The sequence below is a fragment of the Hemiscyllium ocellatum genome, chromosome 12 (assembly GCF_020745735.1).
Source record: "Hemiscyllium ocellatum isolate sHemOce1 chromosome 12, sHemOce1.pat.X.cur, whole genome shotgun sequence".
NCBI classification, from domain to species: Eukaryota; Metazoa; Chordata; class Chondrichthyes; order Orectolobiformes; family Hemiscylliidae; genus Hemiscyllium; species Hemiscyllium ocellatum.
Genome location: NC_083412.1, coordinates 7,470,029 through 7,491,743, shown reverse-complemented (window position 1 = coordinate 7,491,743; position 21,715 = coordinate 7,470,029). Strand labels below are relative to the sequence as shown.

The window sequence follows — 21,715 nt, the reverse complement described above, 5'->3', positions numbered from 1 at the left end:
TTTTCCAGCACTGCACTGTTCGACATTAGACTCTGAAAGGTTCAGTCTGGTCCAGGTTATAATGCACCAACACTTTAAGTCCTGTTCCCAAAGCACGGTTTTTCTATAATGTGGGGCTGCACAAGAATTTATTGATTTATTCCTGATGAAGGGCTTTTGCCTAAAACGTCGATTTCGCTGCACTTTGGATGCTGCCTGAACTGCTGTGCTCTTCCAGCACCACTAATTCAGAATCTGGTTTCCAGCATCTGCAGCCATTGTTTTTAACCTCTGTACTGGAAACTCCCCTCCTTATGGATTGCAAATAACTGCTGGAACAGTATATCCTCTACAATGCAGTAATTGAAAAACGAACTGTGTAATCTTTGCAACCAGCATAGAAGCAGTCGGAAATGTTTATTTTTACCCTAGAATCTAGAGATAGGATTTTCTTTGTTGAAAAGAAAGGACGATTAAATTACTCTATCAGCATTTTCAGTCTTGTTCTCAGTTCTGAAAGCAGAGAAAGGTGATTCTTTATCACACACAACAGCAAAGCACTTTGTTACTCTATCCTACTTTGGTCCAGACTTCATGATTGCAAGCTGATAAAGGAGGAAAATAGGCCTTTTAAATGGTACTTGATCTTACCATTGTACATGGAACAGTATAGTTACAGTGCAGTAGTGATTCTGGCTGAGATCTTGCAATAGTTGTATTTTTTAGGAAAGTGAGGCAGACATGTAATTGAACAAAAGTGTGGGGTTTATTGCTGTTTTCTGTTATCTAATAATATTTCCAACTCTGGCTGAACATGTTCTGGGAGATATTATCACATGGACTCTAAACTTCAATTGCCCCCTCCCTCATAATCCTGCCATTTGTCACCCTAATGTGTCAATCATTGCAGGGCCTCACATTCTGCGATTTTATTTTCATAAGGTCCAGTTTTGACAAACTGTCATCCTACTGAGGACACAGCCTAACATCCCCACCTATTGCTATAAACAGCAATTCATAGACATGTAGGAGGCTGGAAGAACACCACAAGGCTGGCAGCATCAGGAGGTGGAGAAGTCAGGAGAACACAGATAGAGGGTACGATCTGGTTGGTCGATGCGAGGAATGAATTTGGTTGGTAGCCAGAAGGAAGAGGAATGGAAGGAAGGGGAGGTGTTGGGAAGGGAGACGTGGTATAGGAAAGGAGAAACTGGAGAAATCCTCCGGGCTGTAGGCTGCCCAGGCGGAAAATGAGGTGGTGTTCCTCCAATTTGTGGTCAGCTTCACAATGGCGAAGGAGGAGACTGAGGATGGTCATGTTGGAGAGGGAATTGAAATGGGGGGTGACTGGGAGATCAGGTCAGCCCTTGCGAGCCTGGCTGCGGTGCTTGGCAAAACATGCCTTTTGGTCTCACTGATGTAGAGAAGAATACCGCTATAGATGGTGGAACTGTACAGCACAGGAACAGGCCCTTTGGCCCATGATGTTGTATCGAGCATGATGCCAAATTATACTGATCTCTTCTGCCTACCCTTGGTCCATATCCCTCCAATCCTTGCATATTCATGTGCTTATGTATAAGTCTCTTAAATGCCCCTATCATATCTGCTTCCACCACCACCTGTGGCAGTGCGTTCCAGACTCCTATAATTCTCTGTTTAAAAAAACGTACTTCGCATCTCTTTTGAACTTTCCCCCTCTCACCTTTAAAAGCATGTCCCTAGTCTTAGGAGACGTTTCAACTCTAGGAAAAAGATTCTGACCATCACTCCTATCTATGCATTTCATAACTTTATAGACTTCTGTCAAGTCTCCCCTCAGTCTCTGCCACTCCTGAGAAAACAACTCAAGTTTTTCTAGCCTTTCCTTATAGTTCATACTCTGTAATCCAGGCAGCATCCTGGTAAATCTCTTCTGCACCTTCTCCAAAGCCTCTCAACACCAGGTTATAGTCCTGTAAGACAATCTTATTCTCCACAATCACCTGATGAAGGGGCAGCGCTCCGAAAGCTAGTGCTTCCAAATAAACCTTTTGGACTATAACCTGGTGTTGTGTGATTTTAACTTTATAACCCCAGTCCAACAACGGCATCTCCAAATCCAAAGCCTCCATATCCTTCCTGTAATGTGGCAACCAGAACTGAATGCAGTACTCTTAAGTGCAGCCTAATCAAAGTCATATAGAGCTGCAGAATAGAATTGAAATTGAACTTGACCATTCTTGTTCATATTGACAGGATACAGTTACCCACTCAACTGTAGATGTACAAGAAAAAAAAGTGTGATGCACTGCTTAATGTAAGGAGTTCAGCAAGTAACTCTAAGCTTTCTCTTCCCAGGTTGTATTGCACAGTAAACTTGGTTTTCCAACTTCCATCTTCGCTGAGAGCTTGCACAGTTGTGCAACTGGACACCTTTTTCATTTGGTCAGTGGTGTTTTGCAAAAGGCGTCATTATGCTGCCATAGCTTAGATTACCTTAGGGACCTCAAAACACTGCTGCCAGCAGCTTTAGTTTTCTTAGGGAAGCATCCAGCTGCAGAGCCTGTAGGATGCTTCGTGTGGACCATTGTCTGATGAGATTGTGGTGAAAGTTGCTTTCCAGCATGAGTTTTAACATGCAGGGCAGATGGTATATCATAGTCCAAGTACTTGGAGTATTCAACAACCATGTGACCAGATCTGTCCTTTTGACATACCAGGGCCAGGTAAAACTTCACCATGTAGAGTAATACTTTGATGTATGAATACGAAGGTTGAAACACCTCTTAATGAAATTGTGCAGAAAAGTGGCCATCAGGATGAGGCCATTGTACAGGACATTTTTCATCCTTTTATATGGATTTTGTATATGCTGTAACTGTGGTTCCTTTTTGAATTCTAGAAGAAGTAGAAGATGGCACAGGTTATTGCCATGCCACAGAAGTGCGTATGGATCAGACCAACGTCAAATAGACTAAACATCAGAACAACTTGTATCTATTGATCAGTTTCTTACCAGAGGAATGTAATTGCCTAGTTTCTGTTTCATCATAGGTGCATGCATCTTCCAGCTTTGTTTTAGTATTTGTCCAGTATCTCTGAACCATATCTCCAACACCTTCAGGGTATCTGACTGAAACTAGAGGGCATTGATGCGAGGTGAGAGAGGAAAGATTTAAAAACGACCTCTGGGGTAACTTTTTCACACAGAGGGTGGTGCTTGAATGGAATGAGCTGCCAGAAAAAGTGGTGGAAGTTGGTACAAATACAACATCTAAAAGGTATCCATACGGGGGTACATGAATAGGAGGGTTTAGAGGGATATGGGCAATTGCTGGCAAACGGCATTCGGTCAGATTGGGATGTCTGGTTGGCATGGTTGAGTTGGCCCAAAAAGTCTGTTTCTATGTCGTATGACTATGATTCTGTCTGACCAGAGGTGACAACCCTCCTGTAGCCTTGAAACGTTAAGTAGGGAATATTCTTTATGCTTCTTTAATCTGGAGGAATTGCTTTATTTATATTTGCCCATCGTCTGTACAAAGAGCATCGCAAACAAGGAGTTTTAGCTATTGTCTATTCACAAAGAATATAAGAAAAATAAACAAGAAACCAAACTTCAATAGCACTGTCTCCACTAATGGCATTTGGATCTCTGCTTTTTGTGTGTCAAGTTACATCCACTGAGTGTTGACACAAGAATTAGCTTTGAGTTGCTGTGGTATGTTGAACTGCTCCAGTATTATAATTCTCTCCCACTAATTGCCATTTTTAGCTTCTCTCCATCTACCTCCTCTTAAATCCTTCGTTCTGACATTGGCCAGTTGCATGTTCTTCAGGGCCTCCTTTGTGCGTTCCAACACATTCTCAATCCAACATATTAACCTGTCATTCCCCTGCTTCAGTGCAAATCTGGGTGTGATATTATAATGTTCCTGGACTAGGCTTTTTTATATTCATTCGTGGGGTGTGGAAATTACTCATCATTCATATCTCAAGGGTAACTAGGGGTGGGCAATAAATACTGGTCAGCCAGCAACACACATGTCCCATAAATGAATTTTTAAAAAATTCATAGCTTCATAAACCAGAACTGAGTTTAAATCCCACGCCAGCTGGGGAATTTAAATGCAATCAACAAGCTAAGTCAGTAACTAAAGCACTAGAAGAATTATGGTAGCCATTAAAATGTCAGATTGTTGTAAAAGTCCATCTGGTTCACAGACGTCGTTTTGTCAAGGCAATGTTTGCACCATCTGATCAACATTCAACTGTAGACTCTTGGGTAATGTTATCTTCCTCTTGAATGCTCTCTAAGATTGTCAAACAAGCCACTCTGTTCAAAGACTGTTTGGGTTAGACATTGCCAGAAATGTCCACGTCTCATCAAAGAATAAAAAGTGCCAGAGACCTGAGTTTGATTCCGTGTGGAGTTTGCACATCCTCCCCATGTCTGCGTGGGTTTCCTCCGGTTGCTCCGGTTTCCTCCCACAGTCCAAAGATGTGCAGATTAGGTGAATTGGCCATGCTAAATTGCTGAAAATGTGTTGCTAGAAAAGTGCAGCAGGTCAGGCAGCATCCAAGGAGCAGGTGAATCGACGTTTCGGGCATGAGCCCTTCTTCAGGCTCATGCCTGAAATGTCGATTCTCCTGCTCCTTGGATGCTGCCACCTGCTGCGCTTTTCCAGCAACACATTTTCAGCTCTGATCTCCAGCATCTACAGTCCTCACTTTCTCCATGCTAAATTGCCCCGAGTGTTCAGGGATGTGTAGGTTAGGTGCATTAGGTAGGGTAAATCTAGAGTAATAGGTTAAGGGAATGGGTCTGGGTGAATTACTCTTCAGAGGGTCAGTGTAGATTTGTTGGCCCGAAGGGGCATTTTCCACACTGTAGGGATTCTATGAAAAGTGACATCTTAGTTAACATTGCAGAGTCCCCCTCAGTAATATTTGTGGATTTTATCAAAATTGTGAGAACATTTTGACAAACTAATCAAGCTACAGCCTAACATTGTCTGAAACATGATTTTGTGGTTATGACTAATACCTAAATTCTCCATCCCATTTATTGGTTCGGCAGTTGTGGTCAAGAGGCAATGTTCCTGGGAGTCTTCAACTTCACTCTGGACTGAAACAAGTTAGGTATAGCTCTTACTGTTTACCATCTCTGCTATCCCCAATTCATTAATTGTTAGTACTCCCTGTTAAATGTAGTTCATAGACTGGAAGCATTGGGAATAGAAGGAGGCTGTTTGGCCCCTCGAGCCTACTCTATTTAATTGGATCATGGCTGATCCGACACTTATCACATCCACTTTACTGCCACTTTCCTGTAACCTTTGATTCTCCTACAATCAAGAATCTATCTATCAGCCTTAAATGTACACAAGAACTGACCCCACAACTCTCTGTGGTGAGGAGTTTCAAAGCGTCTCAACCGTTTGAGACAAGAAATTCCTCCTCCTCTCGATATTGAATTGGCAGCCCTTTATTCTGAGACTATGCCCTCTGGTCTGAGATCTCCCAAGAGGGGACACATTATGTCAGTCAAGCCCTTGAAAAACATGTTCCAATGACCTTATCTCTTAATCTTGTGAATTCTTATGAGTTTAGTCCCAACCTGTTTTATCTTTGCTCGTAAGACAATCCCTCCAAGGACCATCCTAGTAAAACTTCTCTGAACTGCCTCCAATGAAATAATAGCTTTTCTTAACTAAGGGGACTGCAAATGCACACACTACTCGACTTTGTTCAATTGAAACAGGGCAATGTATAAGTTCTTTCTGTCTGCAAAGATCAGTGCTCTATGTGTTAATATATGTGGCTTCTAATATGCACAAGTGGCTCTGTACTGAGTCTGACTTAGAATCTAAAATTGGTTGTCAGTGTAATTCTTAATACATTTCGAATTATTTAGCAAATTTTGTCCAATTGTGGAATCATAACTATTATTGGGGATATGTTATCAGTTTTGTGCACACAGGCTGGTTGACATGTTCCATTTCTTGCCTGCAATGAGCAAGGAAGGGACATGTTGTTTGATATGACTGCAATCTTCAGACCATTCAAGGGAGCTGATTAAATAGGGATGCAATTTGGTGAAAATTGATACAATTTGTGATATTTCAATAAGATTTATTAGCAAATTTCACGAAGACTTGTAGCTCAGGGTGAGGTTTGCTCGCTGAGCTGGAAGGTTCCTTCTCAGCCATTTCATCACCCTACCAGGTAGTATCATCAATGAGTCTCCAGATGAAGCACTGTGGCATGGCCCGCTTTCTATTTGTGTGTTTAGGTTTCCTTGGGTTGCTGATGTCATTTCCTGTGGTTACTTCATTTCTGGTGGTGACATCATTTCCTATTCTTTTTCTCAGGGGAAGTGAATGGGATCCAAGTCATGTTTTTGTTGATAGAGTTCTGCTTGGAATGCTATGCCTCTAGGAATTCTCATCTATGTCTCTGTTTGGCTTGTCCAAGGATGGATGTGTTGTCCTGGTCGAAGTGGTGTCCTTCTTCATCCATATGTGAGGATACTAGTGAGAGTAAATTGTGTCATTTTTGTGGCCAGTTGATGTTCATGTATCCTGGTGGCTAGTTTTCTGTATGTTTGTCCAATGTCGTATTTGTTACAGTTCTTGCACAGTATTTTGTTAATGATATTAGTTCTGCTTGTTGTCTGTTTAGGGTCTTTCAAGTTCATCAGCTGCTATTTTAGTGTGTTGGTGGGTTTGTGGGCTACCATGATGTCAAGAGGTCTGAGTAGTCTGGCTGTCATTTCCGAGATGTCTTTGATGTAGGGGAGAGTGGCTAGGGTTTCTGGCCATGTTTTGTCTGCTTGTTTGGGTTTGTTGCTGAGAAATCGGCGGGCTGTGTTCATTTGGTATATTTTGAATACACTGTACAGGTGTTTTTCTCTGCTCTGCGTAGTTCCTCTGTGCTGCATTGTGTGGTGGCTCATTGGAATAATGTTCTAATGCATCTTCATTCGTGGGTGTTGGGATGATTGCTTCTGTAGTTCAGTATTTGGTCTGTATGTGTTGTTTTCCTGGTTTGAAGCATTCGAACCCAAACTTTGGGTCCGCCACGTGGATATGACACCTTTGTCATCACTAAACGAAACAAATTAGAGGAATCCTATAAGACCATCAATAATACCTTCACTGGCATAAAATTCACTAAAGAGGAGGAAAACAACAATAAACTGCCATTCTTGGATGTTGCAGTAGAGCAAACAGCCAATAGGTTCAAATGTTTCAAACCAGCGACTACAGGAAAACAACACATACGGATCAAATGCTAAACTACAGAAGCAATCATCCCAACACCAACAAATGAAGCTGCATCAGAACATTATTTCAATGAGCTACCACACACTGCAGCGCAGAGGAAATACGCAGAGCAGAGAAAGATCACCTGTACAGTGTATTAAAAAAGAAGGGGTACCCAATGATTCAAAGTACACTCAACTCCAACTCAAGTTCCCTAATACTGTTTACAAGGAGCTGGAGTTGAGTGCACTTCCCGCACTTGAAATCGGTGGGGACACTAGTGGTGACCCTTTATTTCCACATCCTATAAGAGGAGCATTCAACTGCCCTAACATCCGTTCATCTGAATTCCCAAAGAGATTGTTGAAAAAAACTAGTAACCATACCAAATCGGCACTCAGAACTCTTTTTGGTTAGAGGCAGAGGATGTGTGGGAGACACTGCCTAAGTGCTTTATTGAGTAAAGCAACCACCCAAATACATTACCTCACTTACTCAGTAGTCCCTTGTATGCTCCTGCTCAGCGTTCACTCCACCTAATCACGAGGTCAGTTATTTAAAGATTAATTTACTTTCCCGCAGCCCTGTGCTCCCTGTTCTCACCGTTCCCGCTAGTGCAGCAAAAATGGAGGCTGCTGATCCCACAAGGTAAGTTTTTCAAGGAGGAATTTCCCTTCCCAGCAACCCCCCGGTCCTCCCTGTCACTGCTCCTGCTGCTGCTGCTGCTGCAAACATTTGCACTGAGGAGGTTCCAATCAATATTAGGGAACTTGAAGTCACCCATGACAACAACCCTGTTACTTGTACATCTTTCCAAAATCTGCTCCTCTACGTCTCTGTTGCTACTGGGGGTTCTGTAGAAAACATCCAATAAAGTGAGTGCTGCTTTCCTGTTTCTGACTTCCACCCATACTGACTCAGTAGACAAACCCTCCTCAACAATCTCCCTTTATGCAGCTGTGATATCTCACTCTCCCACCTTTTTTACCTCCCTCCCTATTCCTTTCGAAACATCTAAACCCAGAACATCCAACAGCCATTCCTGTCCCTGTGACATCCAAGTCTCCATAAAGGGCACAGCGTTATAGCTCCAAATACTCTAAGTTCATCACCCCTATTCCTGACACTTCTTGCATTAAAATAGACACACTTCATCCCATCACACCGACTGCAACTTTGCCATGTAAACTGTCTATCCTTCCTCTCAGATTCTCTCCACACTGTATCTGTCCATCCACCAGCTAACCCATCCTCTGATCCATAGCTCTGGTTCCCATCCCTGGCCAAAAGAGCTGTAGCACACCTCCCGCCCAGGATATTGGTACCCCTCCAGTTCAGTTGCAACCGGTCCTCCATGTTTATGTCCCACCTTCCCCAGAAGGCCCAAGGAAGGATATTATTACATTGGAGAGGGTTCAGAAGAGATTTACCAGAATGTTGCTGGGAATGGAAGGTTTAAATTAGAAGGAAAGGCTGGATAGGCTGGGACTTTTTTCACTTGAACTTAGGAGGTTAAAAGTTTATAAAGTAATGAGGGGTATAGATAAGATGCATGGCAGGTATCTTTTCAGTAGGGTGGGTCTTTCAAGACAAGGGGGCATATTTTTAAGGTGAGAGGAGAAAGATTTAAAAAAGACATGAGGGGCTATTTTCTTTTACACACAGTGGTTGATGTGTCGAATGAACTTCCAAAGGTGGTGGCGGATGCAGGTCCAGTGACAGTATTTAAAAAACATTTGGGTAAGTACATGAATAAGAACTGTTTGGAGGGATACTGGCCAAGCACAGGCAGATGGGACTAGTTTAATTTGGGACTATGGTCAGTATGGACTGGTTGGACTGTATGACTCTGACTCTTATCGGTTTTTATTATAACCCAATATCTTTATGTCTGGGGAAAACTTCCTTTTGCTTCATTTAACCTTTTATTTGTGAACAAGCTTAACCCAGTAAAAAATTACAAAATATCAGCTTGTGAGATTTTTAACTTTTTCCACCCCAGTCCAGTCCAACGCTGGCTCCTCCACATCAAAGCTCAATGCAGTCATTGCTGTTAGATGTGATTAGTAAATAAGATGAACAATTACTTGGTGAAAGTTATGATTTGGAGATGCCGGTGTTGGACTGGGGTGTACAAAGTTAAAAATCACACAACACCAGGTTATAGTCCAACAGGTTTAATTGGAAGCACACTAGCTTTCGGAGCGACGCTCCTTCATCAGGTGGTAGTGGAGGGCTCGATCGTAACACAGAATTTATAGCAAAAATTTACATTGTGATGTAACTGAAATTATACATTGAAAAATTTATTGTCTGTTAAGCCTTTTATCTGTTAGAATACAGTGATAGTTTCACTTCTTTCATGTGTAAATCACAAAACCCTTCTTTTTAAAGTTGCATTCTCGGGTTAGCTGTTAACAATGGTGATAGCTAGACAATATGTTGAAGGTGTTAGCCCTCTGTGTTCTATGTCTATGACCTGATGTTTAGATTGATTCTAATCTAATAAGTGAGATAAGTGTTTTATAAAAATTCCTGCAGTTTTTGAGCTCAGAGTTCCACATGAATGAATGAAAACTGCATATATTCATATGCAGAGAACACAGGGGGCTAACACCTTCAACATATTGTCTAGCTATCACCATCGTTAACAGCTAACCCGAGAATGCAACTTTAAAAAGAAGGGTTTTGTGATTTACACATCAAAGAAGTGAAACTAACACTGTATTCTAACAGATGAAAGGCTTAACAGACAATCGATTTTTCAATGTATAATCTCAGTTACATCACACTGTAAATTTTTGCTATAAATTCTGTTACGATCGAGCCCTCCACAATCACCTGATGTAGGAGCGTCGCTCCGAAAGCTAGTGTGCTTCCAATTAAACCTGTTGGACTATAACCTGGCGTTGTGTGATTTTTAACTTTGATGAAATTTGGTTGTCATGTCAGATGTTAGGGAAGATGGGCTAATCCATTGGAACCAGACATGAACTCTGCTCATGGGCTAAAAGAATTGCAATTTTGGGGATCATTTTTAGTCAAGCTATCCCTGTTTTGATCCACGTTATGAAAATTATCATCACTTTTTTTAAACTAACAATTGGACGTTTACTACTTTTAAATACATTTGCGAGATGTGGGTACTGTTGGCTAGGCCACCATTTATTGCTCATTCCAAACTTCTCTGGAGAATGTGGAGGTGTGCTGTCTTCTTGGACCATCGCAGTCTTTGGGGTGCAGGACATTAACTGTCAGGGAGGAAGTTCTAGGATTTTTTCCCAGGAGCAGTGAATGAAGAGTGATATGGTTCCAAGCTAGGGTGGTATGTGGCTTGAAGGAAAGTTGCAATGGACTGATGTTCCCATATATCTGCTGCCCATGTCTTTGTAAATGTTCATAGTCGTGGGTTTGGAAGATGTTATAGAGCAATCCTTGGTAATTTGCTCAGTGCATCTTGTGAATGTATTGCAGGGAGTAAATATTCAAAGTGATGGATGTGGTGTTATTCAAGTGGTTTTATCATAAACCGTACTGCAATTCTTAAGTGTTGTTGGAATTGCATTCCAGTTGCATTACAGAGAATTCTATTACAGACTCGATTCGTGCCTTATAGACGGTGGACAAGCTTTTGGGAAGTTTGGACATGAGTTACTTGCTGTGGAATTCCCAACCCCTTACCTGCCTTTGTTGTAGTATTTATATGGCTAGTAGAAAGCGAAGACTGCAGATACTGGAGGTCAGATTCGAGAGTGTGGTCCATGGATGTCCATGGTCAAGATGAGGCATTGGGGGCCAGGGAAACCCACACCGCCCGATTCTACATCTACCAAAGATTCACAAAACTGACTTGCCCTGTTGACCCATTGTCTCAGCCTACTTCTGTCCCACTGCACTTATCTCTCCATACCTTGACACCATCCTGTCCCCCTTAGTACTCCCCACCTTAGTTCGGACACTGCCAAAGCCCTTCACCTCCTTCAAAATTTTCATTTCCCAGCCCCCAACACCTGATCTTCACCATGGACATCCAGTCCTTTTACACATTGATCCGCCACAACAAAGGCCTCCAAGGCCTCCATTCCTTCCTTTCACACATCCCAAACATTACCCTTTCACTGACACCCTTAACCACCTAGCTGAACTGATCCTCACCCTCAACAACTTCTCCTTCCAGTCCTCCCACTTCCTCCAAACCATTAGCACCCGCATGGGACCCAGCTGTGCCTATCTCTTCGTCGGGTACGTGGAGCAGTCCATCGGCACCGGCACCATCCCCCACCTGTTCCTCCGTTACATTGATAACTAAATTGGTGTTACCTTGTGCTCCCATGAGGAGGTTCATCAACTTTACCCACATCTTTCACCCAGACCTCAAATTCACTTGGACCGTCTTGGGCTCCTCCCTCCCCTTCCTGGACCTCTCCATCTCTACCTCTGGCGATCGACTAACCACAGACATCTACTATAAGCCCACTGCCTGTAAAAATGCCATCCTTTATTCCCAATTCCTCCACCACTGCTGAATCTGTTCCCAGGATGACTAATTTCACCTTAAAAAATCCCAGATGGCTTCCTTCTTTCAAGATCACAACTTCCCTTCCCAGCACATCTCCACTTCCTGCACCACCGCCGTTGATCACCACCCCTCCCAACGCAACAAAGACAGAACCCCCCCACCGATCCTCAGCTTCCACCCCACCAACCTCCACATACGTCGCATCATCCTCCACCACTTCCGCCACCTACAAATGGACCCCACCACCAGAGAGATATTCACCTTCCCACCCCTGTCAGCATTCCGGAGAGACACATTCCCTCCGTGACTCCCTTGTCAGTTCCACGCCAGGCCCCACCACCACCAGCTCACACCCCACTCCGGGCACCTTCCCTGCCACCGTATGAAGTGCAAAACCTGCACCCTCACTACTACTCTCCCCTCCATCCAATCCCCAAAGGATCCTTACACATCGGACAGAAATTTACCTGTACCTCCACCAATGTCATCTGCTGTATCTGTTGTACTCCTCTACATCGGGGAGACAGGACGCCTACTTGCGATCGTATCAGAGAACATTTCTGGGACATCCACACCAATCAACACCAACAGCATCTGGCTAAACACTTCAACTCCCTCTCCCACTCTTTCAAGGACATGCAGGTCCTCGGTCTCCTCCATTGCCTAAACCCAAACCACTCGGCGCCTGGAGGAAGAACACCTCATTTTCCGCCTTTGGGATCCTACAACCACACAGGATTAATGTGAATTTCACCAGTTTCCTCATTTCCCCTCCCCCCACATTATCCCAGCCCCAAGCCTCCAACTCGGCACCGCCCTTCTGACCTGCCCATCACCTTTCCCATCTAACCACTCCACCCTTCTCTCCAACCTATCACCTTCTCCCTCACCTTCATCTACCTATTGCATTCTTAGCTACCTTCCCACCCCCACCCTCCTCCCATTTATCTGATATTACTGATGACGGGCTTATGCCCGAAGTGTCGATTCTCCTGCTCCTTGGATGCTACCCACTTGCTGTGCTTTTTCAGCATCACAGTCTCGACTATTTAGATGGCTAGTCAACTTCAGTTTCTGATCCAATGGTAACCTCCAGGGAGATGATAGTGGACTATTCAGTAATGATAATGCCATTGTATGTCAAGAGGCAATGGTTAGATTCTCTCTTGTTGGAGATGAATATTGTCTGGCGTTTGTGTAGTGTGACTGTTACTTGTCAATTGTTAGCCCAAGTCTGAAAGTTGTCCGTGTCTTGCTGCACATTCATGTGGACTACTTCAGTATCTGAAGAGTTACAAATGGTGCTGAACATCAGTGAACATCCCCCACTTCTGATCTAATGATGGGAGGAAGGCCATTGACAAAACAGCTAGAGATGGTTGGACATAGGACAGTAACTGTAAGGATTTCCTATGGTAAAGTCTTAGTGTTGAGATGATTGGCCTACAACAATCACAATCCTCCTTTGTGTTAGATTTTTCACTAATTCACATTAACCCTAATTTTGTTAGAACTCCCTGATGCCATCTTTTTTTAGATCAGATTACTTACAGTGTGGAAACAGGCCCTTCGGCCCAACAAGTCCACACCGACCCGCCGAAGCGCAACCCACCCATACCCCTACATTTACCCCTTACCTAACACTACAGGCAATTTAGCATGGCCAATTCACCTGACCTGCACATCTTTGGACTGTGGGAGGAAACCGGAGCACCCGGAGGAAACCCACGCAGACACAGAGAGAACGTGCAAACTCCACACAGTCAGTCGCCTGAGTTGGGAATTGAACCCTGGGTCTCAGGCGCTGTGAGGCAGCAGTGCTAACCACTGTGCCACCATGCCGCCCACAAATACTCTTTCAAATATGGCTTTCCTGTCCAGAGTAGTCACTCTCAAGTCCCATCTCGAATTCAGCTCTATTTTACATGCTTGAAACAAGGAGTGATGAGTTCAGGAGCTGAGTGGCCCTGATGGAACCCAAACTGGGTGTTAGTGAGCAGATTATTGTTAAACACCTTCCATCACTTTACTGACGATCAGTTGGAGACTGATGGGGTGGTAATTGGCCGGGTTGGATTTGTTCCCATTTTTTGAGCAAAGGACATGACTGGGCAATGGTAGTCACCAGTGTTGTAACTGTACTAGCTTGGTTGTTGACACAGCTAGTTCTGGAGATGAAGTCTTCAGTACTAATGCTGGAATTATGTCAGAGGCCATACCCTTGAAGTGTCCAGTGCTTTCAATCATTTCTTGATTCCATATAGAATAACTCATATAGAATAAATTGATTGAAGACTGACACTTGTAATGCTGGGGACCTCAGAAGGAGACTGAGATAGGTTGTCTATTCAGCACTTCTGGCTGACGAAAGTTAGAAATATTTTGATTTCCATTTCAAATACTGATGTGCTGACCTCCCCTAATATTGAGGATGAGGTATTCGTTGAATTATTGCCTCCTGTGCGTTGTTTAATTGTCCACCACCGTTCATGATTGGATGCAGCAGAACTGAGAGCTTAGATCTGATCGGTTGATTGTGTAGTCGCTTAGCTCCATCCAACACTTCTGTTTATATTGTTTGTATGCAAGTAGTCCTACTTGTTAGAATGATGCTGCATGATTAGTTATTTCTGGTGCTGTTCCTGACACATGCTCCTGCACTCTTTATTGAACTAGGTTTGGTTCCTAGCTTCATGGTAATTGTAGATGGGGCATATACTGAGCCATGAGGTTACAGATTGTGCTTGAATACTAATGGCGATAGTGTAAAGTTGTTGATTTGGTCAAACTCTATTCATTGAGCACAATTGCATTGACATGCAACATGATGTAAGGTATTTTGAATGTGAGGTGTGACATTATCTCCACGAGAACTGTGCAGTGGTGACTCCTAACAGTGCTTCAATGGACAAATGCTTTATGACCAATAAATTAGTGAGGATAAGGTCAAATTTAAAATCACACAACACCAGCTTATCGTCCAACAGGTTTATTTGGAACTAATAGGTTTCAGAGTGCTGCTCCTTCATCAAGTAGCTGTGGAACAGGATGATAAGACATAGAATTTCTGTAACCTATACTGCTCCTCAGCTACCTGATGAAGGAGAAGCGTTCTGAAAGCTAATAGTTTCAAATAAACTTGTTGGATGATAACCTGGTGTTGTGTCATTTTTAACTTTGTCCAGCCCAGTCCAACACCGGTGCCTCCACATCAAGGTCAAGTTTGTTATTCCTCCTTGTTGTCTCCTCACTACCTACTGCAGACCCAATGTTTTAGCACTTGGCTAGCTTGATGAGTAACAGAAATAAATTACTATGTTTAGAAGTCATTCTGATTCCCCCAATTCGAAATGTACACAGATGAGGTAGCTTTGGTCAGTATTTTGTTTGCAAATTATTGAAAGTTACAGCCAGAACAAGGAAGCAAACAGCTGTCCATACATTTGCTATTCACATAATCAGCATTCTAAAGAAGCAGTTAAAGGAAGCTAGGCAAACATAAGGGGGGAAGAAAGGAAACAGAAGAAATTTTTGCTTGCATTAAATTACCTGGGAGGTGCTAGATGGAATGGTGGGGTCTTATTGTAGAATAACAACAGGCACAAACTTAGGTTGAATTGCCTGTTTTTGTGGTATCAGTTCGACATAATTCACAGTAAAATCCACAATCAGAACACCCTGTAATTTTGGTGAAAGATTCTTCAGTCGTTTTATGGCAAGACATCAATAAGCTGTTCTGTTGAACCTGACTAAAAAACCACTTATTGAAGTGAATAGCATATCAAATCCTCAAAAGCAAGCAAATTGTATACTGACAATGTCTGTTGATCCGTGGTCTGCACTTTGCAAACTGCTTTTTATTTCCTTATGATGCTTTAGGCTTTCCAGATAAATGTGTGTTATGTTGAAAGCGTTTTCTGCCTGTCAAGATTAACTGGTGGCCAAGGACAAATGCCTGTGTAATAGAATGCTCAAATGTTCAGTGTGTTTTATAAAATAATTTTCCATTACCTCTTTGCATTTGATCATTTAGGTTATATTCTGCTACTATATTTGATTTTGACTTGAAATGGACTGAATCATCCCTAAAGCTGTCAATGGGAGATTCATTTCTTGAAGCAGAATGGATTAAAGGATTTGGTGCGAAGATGAGTAGGTGAAATTGACAAATACAAGAACTGACAGAGGTATAAAGCTGCCTCTGTGAGAAGGAGTCTAGTTGGTCTTCATTGCTCAGACCTTTGAGAATAGGAGTTGGGATTTCATGTTGAGGTTCTACAGGACGTTAGTGAGACCTCTTCTGGAGTACCATATCCAGTTCTGTATAGGAAGGATTTTGTCAACTTGGAGGGAGTTCGGAAAAGATTTACCAGGATGTTGCCAGAAATGGAAGGTTTGAGTTATAAAATAGGCTGGGACTTTTTTCACTGAAGCGTAGGAGGTGGAGAGGTAAACATACAGAGGTTTATCAAATCATGGAGGGTGGGTGTAGATAAGCTGAATAGCAAAGATCTCCATCAGAAGGGGGAGTTCAAAGCTAGGGAGCATATTTTTAAGGCGAGAGAAGAAAGATTTAAAAGGAAGTAAGGGGCAACTTTTTTTTTTACACAGTGGTTCATGTGTGGAATGAACTGCCAGAAGAAGTGGTGGATGCAGGTACAGTTACACTATTAAAAGACATTTAGATAAGTACATGAATAGGAAAGATAAAGAGGGATATGGGCCAAGCACAGACAGCTAGGACTAGTTTAGTTTGGGAACATGATCGGCGTAGACTAGCTAGACTGAAGAGTCTCTTTCTATACTGTATAAAAAAGAAAAGGTCACATTGCAAGTGACAGTAGATTCCTAGTTCTTAGCTTTGCCGGAATGGCAGTTTGAAAATTCGCTTAGCTTTGGGAAGGATGGCAACAGGCAGAATGCAGAGAGGGCTTTCAGTGATAATGCCAGGACTGAAATATTTTGAGAGTATAATACTGGAAGTGGTCACAGAAATAAGGCAGAACAAAATCAGTGAGATTTGAAGTTGGCAATGTATGCATTTTGAGATGCTCAGTGATGCATTGCTTAGTAATTCTTCCAGGCTAGTTCCCTTACAGCAGTCGGTCTTTAAAAACAAAATTGCACTCTTTAGCACCAGTTTGAGTGTGAGACAAATGTTGAGAAGAAAGTGCCATACATTTATGCAGTGGCTTTCACATCCTCTGAAATAAAACGTTTTGCAGCTAGTGAGGCATTACTGAAAGGTAGCTACTGTTGCACCCTTTATCTCTGCATCTGCTACAAAGTTGACATGATTGCATTTGCATTAAATGGCAACACAATGAATACAATGTCCAGAGTGTAAGTAAAGGGTTTTAGGAAATGATGAAAGCAGTCTCTTTTCAGAGACATGATTTTGATATAGTCTACTTGGAAGTAAGGCTTTTGATATAGTCCCATGTAGGAGACTGATAACAAAGAGCCCATAGGATCCAAGGAATCCACAAATGGCTGAGTGGCGAGAAGCAGGGGGTGATGGTTGAGGAGCCGTTTTGTGACTGGAAATCTGTGCCCCACAGGGGTCAATGTTGGGACTCTTGCTGGTTGTGATTTATATAAATGATTTGGACTTGAATGTAGGAGGGTTGATCAGTAAGTTCCCACGTTGTATACAAATTGGTGTGATGGTAAATAGTCAGGAAGATAACCTTGGGCTGCAGAAAGATAAGATAGGCTGGTCAGATGGGCTGATCAGCGGCAAATGGAATTCAGTCTAGATAAATGAGATATGATCTACTTGGATAGGACAAACCAGGCAAGGGAATACATGATGAATGGAAGGACCGTGGGAAGCACCGAGGATTGGGGGACCTTGGTCTGCATATAAACCGGTCCCTTAAGGTATCAGGACATAGTGGATAAAGTGGTTAAATGAGATACTTGCCTTTGCTACCTGAGGCATAGACTTTGAGTCGGGAGGTTATGCTGAAACTGTGTAAAACGTTGGTTAGGCCGCAGTTAGAATATTATACACAGTTCTGGAATCTACATTATGGAGTGATGTGATAATACTAGAGAGGGTGCAGAGGAGATTTATCAGGATGTTGTCTGAGCTGCTGAGTTTTAGCTATGAAACAAGTTTGGACAGTTTGGGGTTGTTTTCCTCAGAGCAGAAGAGATTGAGAGAGTAATGATTGAAATGTATAAAATTATGAAGGCCATAGTTAGAATAGTTTGGAAGAAACCTTCTCTGTTGGTGGAGGTTAAAGTAAGTGGCAGAAGGTTTAGAGGAGATGTGAAGAACAGTTTTTTCCGCAGGTGGTGGCAATCTGGAATCATTGCCTGTAAGGGTGGAAGAGGCGGAAACCTCATAATATTTAAGAAATATATTGATATGTACTTGAGATGCCAAGGCATGGACAACTGTGGGCCAAGTGCAGGAAAATAGGATTAGAACAGTGAGGTGTTTGTTTTTGACCGATGGGGAAACAATGCGCTACAAGGTTTTTTTCTATGCTGTGGAACTCTGCCTCAAGGAACCCTTTTGCGAGTTCTTGTTCTGGAATCTCAGTCAATGATTGTGTCAGTCAAAGGGAGGGCGAAAACATTTGTGGAGTCAGTCTCCAAGAACTGGAGTTTCCTCCCTTGCATCACTGCAACACTGATGATAAAAAGCCTCTTGAGTGGATGCTAATACTCTCACGTGAGCCTATGTGCATAGACATGGCTGCATGCTTGTTGGATTTAGCTCTGGGGTATCTGATGTGGGATACAGTAGGTTTGGTGGTAATGCATTCTCTTTCTTGGTTGAAACAGTATGCTCCTGAATGAACTGAATACCATCAGCTGTTCAGACTACTATTCCAGCTTTCCTTCAGAAAATCTGACGTATGAGAACTCTCTATTTATGTAATCTATTTAGTCTTACAACCTTCTGAGCTTTCCATGCTCTTTCAACTCTACAATGTTCCAAGGTCTCTGCACTCCACCAATTTTGTCCTCTTGTGTTCCTACTTTTAATTTTCCATAGAATATGGAATGTACTACAGTGCAGGCCCGTTGGCCCATGATGTTCAGCCGAGCATTTATGTTGGTCTAAGATCAACCTAACCTGCACACTCCTCAGCTATGCTTTCAGCTGCCTTGACCTGGACCTCAGGATATCCTTTCTAACCCATGCTCTCCCTTGAACTTTGATGTTGAACTACTCAAAGAAATAAATGTTGTTGGTGCTACTGTGAAGCACTTTGAATGCTTGACCAGTCACAGTGGCATACAGCAAGGAAACAGACTCCTCGGTCCAACCATTCCATGCTGACCATAATTTTAAACTAAACTAGTCCCACTTGTCTGCGCTTGGCCCATATCCCTCCCAATATTTCTTGTTCATGTACTGTCCTTTGCTTACGCCCACACCTCCACACTCACTTCCCTCCAAGGCCCCAAGGGATCCTTCCATATCCGCCACAAGTTCACCTGTACCTCCACACACATCATCTATTGCATCCGCTGCACCCGATGTGGCCTCCTCTATATTGGTGAGACAGGCCGCTTACTTGCGGAACGCTTCAGAGAACACCTCTGGGCCGCCCGAACCAACCAACCCAATCACCCCGTGGCTCAACACTTTAACTCCCCCTCCCACTCCACCGAGGACATGCAGGTCCTTGGACTCCTCCACCGGCAGAACACAACTACACGACGGCTGGAGGAGGAGCGCCTCATCTTCCGCCTGGGAACCCTCCAACCACAAGGTATGAATTCAGATTTCTCCAGCTTCCTCATTTCCCCTCCCCCCACCTTGTCTCAGTCGGTTCCCTCAACTCAGCACCGCCCTCCTAACCTGCAATCCTCTTCCTGACCTCTCCGCCCCCACCCCACTCCGGCCTATCACCCTCACCTTGACCTCCTTCCACCTATCCCACCTCCATCGCCCCTCCCCCTAGTCCCTCCTCCCTACCTTTTATCTCAGCCGGCTTGGCTCTCTCTCTCTTATTCCTGATGAAGGGCTTATGCTCGAAACGTCGAATTCTCTATTCCTGAGATGCTGCCTAACCTGCTGTGCTTTGACCAGCAACACATTTGCAGTTATGTCTTACAATGCCTTTTAAACATTGTATCTGTACCTGCATCCACTATCTCCCCAGGAAGTTCACATGAACCACTGTCGATGTAAAAAAGTTGCCTTCATGTCTTTTTTTAAAAATCTTTCTCCTTAAAAAATGCCCCCTAGCCTTGAAATGCCCCACCCTAAAGAAAAGACACCTGCCATTCACCTTATCAGGAGTCTCACCCCCACCTCTCACAACCAATGATTTTGCAAACTTCTATAAGGTCACCTCTCCACCTTCTATGGCTCCAGTGAAAATGTCCCAACCTATCTAGCCAAGCTTTATAAGTCAAACCCTCCATCTCAGCAACATCCTGGTAAATCTTTTCTGATCCCTATAATTCATCTGACCTTATGCCTTCAGCTGTCCCACCTAGTCCCATAGAGTCACTTAAATTATTCACAATATTTTAATAACTCTTTAAAAGAAATTGCAGCAATATTCATTGCCTCATTTTTCTGTCCAAGATTGTAGCCGAGACCAAGAGATTTTTTTTTAAATTTTAAAAGACAAGGATAATCTTGAGGTTTGGAGAGTTTTCTTGCTATAGTTGGTTGTTTTTGGCTGTTGCACTTGGAGTGTTCTAATTTCAAACTACCTCTCCAGGAAGGCTCATTTGCTCAGTGTGGGTTTCAGTTCATTGCTCACTCCAGTTGTGCAACTATAGTTGGTGACATTTTGGAAAGTACTTTGAGGAATAATTATTTTAGGCACCTTATTTTCGTTTTCAGTCCCGAGATTCTGAAAATGACTTGCTCGCTATCTTTGTATAGTCTGAGGATATTGGAAGGATTGATTTTTTTTAGATTAGATTACTTACAGTGTGGAAACAGGCCCTTCGGCCCAACAAGTCCACACCGACCCGCCGAAGCGCAACCCACCCATACCCCTACATATACCCCTTACCTAACACTACGGACAATTTAGCATGGCCAATTCACCTGACCCGCACATCTTTGGACTGTGGGAGGAAACCGGAGCACCCGTAGGAAACCCACGCAGACACGGGGAGAACGTGCAAACTCCACACAGTCAGTCGCCTGAGGCGGGAATTGAACCCAGGTCCCTGGCGCTGTGAGGCAGCAGTGCTAACCACTGTGCCACCGTGCCGCCCAGCTTCTTGTACAAGCTCTACTGCTTTTATACTGAGCATCTTTGTTTACCCTCAAATCACAGTATGATTGTTTGCTGAGGAGAGGTTTTCCAGGTTTTTTTGAATTACACAACTTCAGCAACTTGAGCCTATCTAAAAGTCCCTCGTTCTAAGTCCTGTCCACACATCACCTCATGGTCACCATATTGAGTCCAAGTCTAGCCAGGTTCTAATTTTTCAAATTTTCATCATGTTTGAAGCCATCCAACTCTTTTTAGCTTCTTTCACCCTGCGCACTTCCATCTCTTGTCTCTCATGTGTCCTCGCTTTCATCACCCACCATTCAATCGCATTTAGTTGCTCTATACCAATTGTCCCTGAATCACTCCAGTGTCTTATCTCTGCTGAACATTTTGATTTCAGCATTTGGTTACCTGTCTAAGCATCTCATAATGTGACTAGGTGTTTTGATTATTTAAATGTGAAATGTCTTTGGGCACAAGACCCTGCTCCTGGCCTTTTGGCTTTAAACGTCTGTAGTTTCTGTTCTTGTCAGTTTAATATCTGATATTGTTCCTTATTTTAATTATATTAAATACATTTATAAATGAGAGTTGTTGGAGTACCTTTGGATCCAATGTATCCAGTCTCTGTGGAGATGTATGTTGGGAAAGTAGGAGCTACCGGCTCAGTTCAGGTGTGTGTGAGTGTGTGTGTGTGTGTGTGTGTGTGTGTGTGAGAGAGAGAAATTGTCAATCATTCTCAATTTTCACATATTTAA

General features: G+C 43.1%; 1 protein-coding gene and 1 non-coding gene across 5 annotated transcripts in view; both read left to right on the top strand.

Annotated features, from left to right (window-relative positions):
- Positions 1-21,715, top strand: part of dgkh (diacylglycerol kinase, eta) — a 570,460-nt gene that overhangs the window by 265,071 nt on the left and 283,674 nt on the right. The gene's annotated exons all lie outside the window — the stretch shown is intronic.
- On the top strand, positions 21,438-21,623 carry LOC132821233 (U2 spliceosomal RNA). Its single transcript, XR_009645302.1, has one exon. It is a non-coding gene; the product is annotated as a U2 spliceosomal RNA (small nuclear RNA).